The sequence below is a fragment of the Oratosquilla oratoria genome, chromosome 5 (assembly GCF_046742065.1).
Source record: "Oratosquilla oratoria isolate Oo_2021 chromosome 5, ASM4674206v1, whole genome shotgun sequence".
NCBI lineage: Eukaryota > Metazoa > Arthropoda > Malacostraca > Stomatopoda > Squillidae > Oratosquilla > Oratosquilla oratoria.
This window is the reverse complement of record NC_134781.1, coordinates 64,388,184-64,392,746: the sequence shown is the minus strand read 5'-3', so window position 1 is coordinate 64,392,746 and position 4,563 is coordinate 64,388,184.

The following is a 4,563-nucleotide window of genomic DNA, read 5'->3' as shown; positions in this document are numbered from 1 at the left end:
GCCTACTGCTTAAAAAGGACTGGAAAACTTATAAGAAAAGACGTGAGGGGAAATTAAGTGACTACTAACAGAATAGAGGAAGAGGTCTGACAGTGGTGGTGACAGTGACTACAAGGGAGGTGAAAGTGGTGGCAGCGGTTGGATGAACTGAGTGTTAAACATACTCCGAAGTAACTGGTACAAGAAAGTCTACGGGAACAAGACAACCAAAATCAAGAGTGTATTGGTTCGGACGGTCGACTACGAGAGAAATCTACAACTTCAAGTAACTACTACGATTGGAACAAGCATTCTTCAAGATTCTTCAAGGTGATCATCATCTACAAGGCGGTCTTCAAGGCAGAGTGTGTGATGGAGCTGAGGAACAACGTCGCTGACGAATGACAAGGCCGTAGAAGGACGTCAAGATAGAAGTTGACATCACGAAGTGACATCGCAAGCAGCCAGGCTAAAGCAAGGTATTAGTAATTAGTGTGAGTACCTCTCAGAATTCTAACGTGTTGAGACACGAAATCCATACCTCCAATGTCTCTATTCCAAAATTTACTGGATTATCTAACACCTATGGTGTTAATAATTTTCTTAGTTTAATAGATACTCTTATAGTGGGTAAAAACATTACGAATGAGAACCGGAAGATAGAGATTCTCAAGGAGAATATCGATCCAGAGCATGGAAGGGCGAGGTTTGTCATTAACTTCCAGCAAATGGAAGAAATAAATCAATATGAGAATTACAAAAAGGCCTTCCTCAAACATTTTATGTCTAAATGTGATCAGGATCCTATTAGGTCATTAGTAAAAATGATTAAGGAAGTTAGGACAAGTGAAACTGACACAGAGTACTTAGCTAGATTAGATAGATGGTCAAAAGACATGAATTCTATCTTGAAAGATTCAGACTGGATAGAAAGATCTAGTGACAAGATGAAAATTTCACAGGCAATTAAATTGATTACATTTAGCTTATTGGCAAAGAATTCTGATGACTTAACAGCAGAAAGGCTGTACAAGGATCTAAAATCAAATATAAGTTTAGGAGAAGTAGATTATCTTCTTCAAGGATACAGTGAAACCAGAACAATAAACCCATATGTAATGCCTATAAATCAACAAAGCCAAAATAGGAACTCTAGAGAGTTTAAGAAAACCGAAGTAGGACATAGGCGACATGCTAGAAGTCCATCTAGGGATAGGGATACCAGAATCCTATGTTTTAATTGTAATACATGGGGACACAGAGCACAAGAATTTTTTTATGGGATTATTTGCAGAAATTGTAAATACGAAGGACACCATGAGTATCAATGTAGGAACCCTCCATTCTGTATTTATCATAATAGAATAGGTCATAGGACTCATGAGTGCCGAAATTTTCGGGTACCCCCAGGGCTAAGAGGAAAACCCCCAGACACAGAATAAACAATTTCAGACCTCCCCATATATATACCGATAGGCGGTATTGTGTTAAATATGGGAATGCAAGGGAGATGAAAGAAACTGACAAACTGATAATTACTGTTGGTAAAACTTCTGTAGGACCTCTCATTGCGGGTAAAGTGTTCAATAAGCCTATTCAAATTTTTATTGATACAGGGTCTGTAGTTAATGTAATTACTAGTAAAGTTTTACACCATTTGAACCCTGGAGTGAAAATGTTGGAACCAATCCGTTACTCATTGCAAGGTGTAACTGGAAATCAGTTAAAAAAAACATTAGGTAAGGTGGAACTAGAAGTTGCCTTATATACAAATGAACATTTGTACATCCCAGTGATAGTGGTAGAAGAGTCTGTTTTTCCAGGAGATTTATTGATAGGATTTGCAACTATGAGAAAAGAAAACATGGTAATTTGTCCTGCGGACTTAGGAATTTTAGTGAAGTCACAGTTAATCCCATTCTTAAATCAACCAGACTTAAGACCAGTGACAGGAATCAATGAATCCTTAGATAACATTTCTATCTTAGATAGCGTGACCGAGCGGTCCAACCCTACAGAAGGTAAAACAATTTGTGAACCCAACTCAGAAGTTCAGGAAATCCCAGAGATTACTAAATTATCAACTACGGAAGCCTTGATAATTGCAGATTGCGGAGTAACAAGGTCGACATTGTTACATCCCATGTCAATTAATAAGGTTGAAGTGTGTTTGAAAGGAATCAATGTAGACACTGAAATAATTACAGTCCTAGAATCAGTTAAAATTAAAGGATTGAAGTGGGACTCAGGGATTTATAAGACAAATAAGAACAGAGTAGAAGTATTAGTAATTAATACTATGAATAAAGAGATAGTTTTAAAGAAAGGTACACAAATAGGATGTATTCAGGTGTGTACTAAACCTATTAAGATTTTAAATGAGACTAGTGAGAAGATGGAATTACCAACTTCATCAATTTGTTCAGTTCAAGAAGGAATAGACTTAAGAAATAGATATAAAGAATTATTACAATCAACTAATTGCCCTGAGTTGGATGAAGCTTTATTTGCTTTGCTTGTGAAACACAAAAAAGCAATTGCTTTGCCGGGGGACGCCTTAGGCAAAACAACTGTTTTAAAACATCACATTAAGTTAAAACCAGGAACACAACCTATCTACATACCAGCCTACAGAGTTCCTCACTCTAAATTAGCTGTAGTAGATAAACTCATCACTGAAATGTTATCACAGGATATTATTGAACATAGTAAAAGTGAGTGGAATTTTCCGCTGATCTTAGTACCAAAGTCTGATGGGACTATGCGCCCAGTTATTGATTACAGGGAATTGAATAAGCACACCATTCGTGATAGGTTACCATTACCCATTATCGGTGACATTTTGAGAAGTTTGGGAACTGAGAATAGATATTTTAGTACTATAGATATCAAATCAGCTTTTTGGCAAATAGAATTGCATGAAGATTCAAGAGAGTTTACCAGCATTATATTATCCATTGCTAAACTCCTACCTTAATGTTACTTCAGTTATTATTGAAATCCCGTTCTCTTCCAACCTAAGATTTAACTTATTCAAATTGAAACCCTTCCCATTGAAGGTAAATGGTTCATTTTATGAAGTAGATATTCCAGTTGTGGACCCAATCAATTATATCCTTTCTGTAGACAATCTGAAGGAGAGCAGGATCTCTAATGACAAATTGAAGGAGTGTAAAAGATTTAATAGGAATCTTTACCTTTGTAATGCTCCCCTTTTTGTGTTCCGTGAAGCTTTGAAAAATTCATGTGAAGCTTCTCTGGTTAGGAATGTGTCTGTTATGAACAATTGTCATTACCAACGAATTTTGGTAGACCAAATCCCTCATTGTAACATACAAGGATCTCATTACTTGTTTTTCCCTAACAAGACAAAGGTTTCAATCAATTGTCCCGGGTTGAGTCCTAAATTGGATTTGGTTGAAGGTCTTGTCTCTATTCAAGATAACTGCGAATTGCATGCAGACACTATTTCCACCATTTCTAATACCCTTAATACAATGCATTTAACTGATGACACCTACATTTCAACCTTTAACTTCACATTGCCTGAAAACTCTCCTCTCTTGAAAATTAAAAGACCATTCCATTGTCAAGATCTCCCTCAAATGATTTACATATACTACCAATCCTTATCATACCTTTGCTTTCAGTGTTAGTGGCAGCACTGATTGCCTTTGTTGTATTCCGGATGTTGGCTCTGTCAAGGCAAATCAACCATGTAACCGCTTAATTAATTTATATGTACGATTTTAGTGCATTATATATTGACATGCATGTTATTCACATTTACAGGTATTATGTTTATGTATTATTCCCAATTTATTGCATGAATGATGTATTTTGGAGGGTAGCTTATTTCTTGATACCAATTACGCAAGGGTAGATTAGCTTATTCTAGAAATATATTAGCAAGCCCTGTAAGAGGAAATAAGAAATTGGTCGGGACGACCAACGGTAGCTGCCGAGCCCTGTAAGAGGCCGGTAGCGAATGCAAATTAGATTAGTCAACGAGTTCAGACTCGACGCCTACTGTTTGATAACATTGAAGGCGACGTTATGTCTATGTAAACACACCGACGGTGGTGACTGTTTTATAATCGCTGATGTAATCAAAACTGTAAGCGCAAGTTATTCTTCGTTTGACAATGCTGAGGTAAACGATATTGCTAGTGACATTGTAACGGCTTTCCGGATTGGAGAAAAGGTGGAGGAGGAAAAGACTATTGGTGCATGAATTCAAAGTCACGCCCATAAGGAGTGACATTTATTTGAGAAGTCAGAGGAGATTGGATTAGAAAAATTAGTGACGTCAGACGAAGGTAGCTTAGCGTAGGATACGGGGATCTCGGGAGACGGTGTGAGAGACGAGAGAGAGAGAGATCCTGAGTGTACCAAGACTGTGAAATTACAGTGAAAGAAGAAAAGTACCAATTTCTTTACCCCAGGACTGATTTGAAGTACATGACAAGAACTAGGCATGGGGCCTAATGAACTTGGAAACTAGTGAGACTAAAGGAAAACTTATAAGAAAAGACGTGAGGGGAAATTAAGTGACTATTAACAGAATAGAGGAAGAGGTCTGAC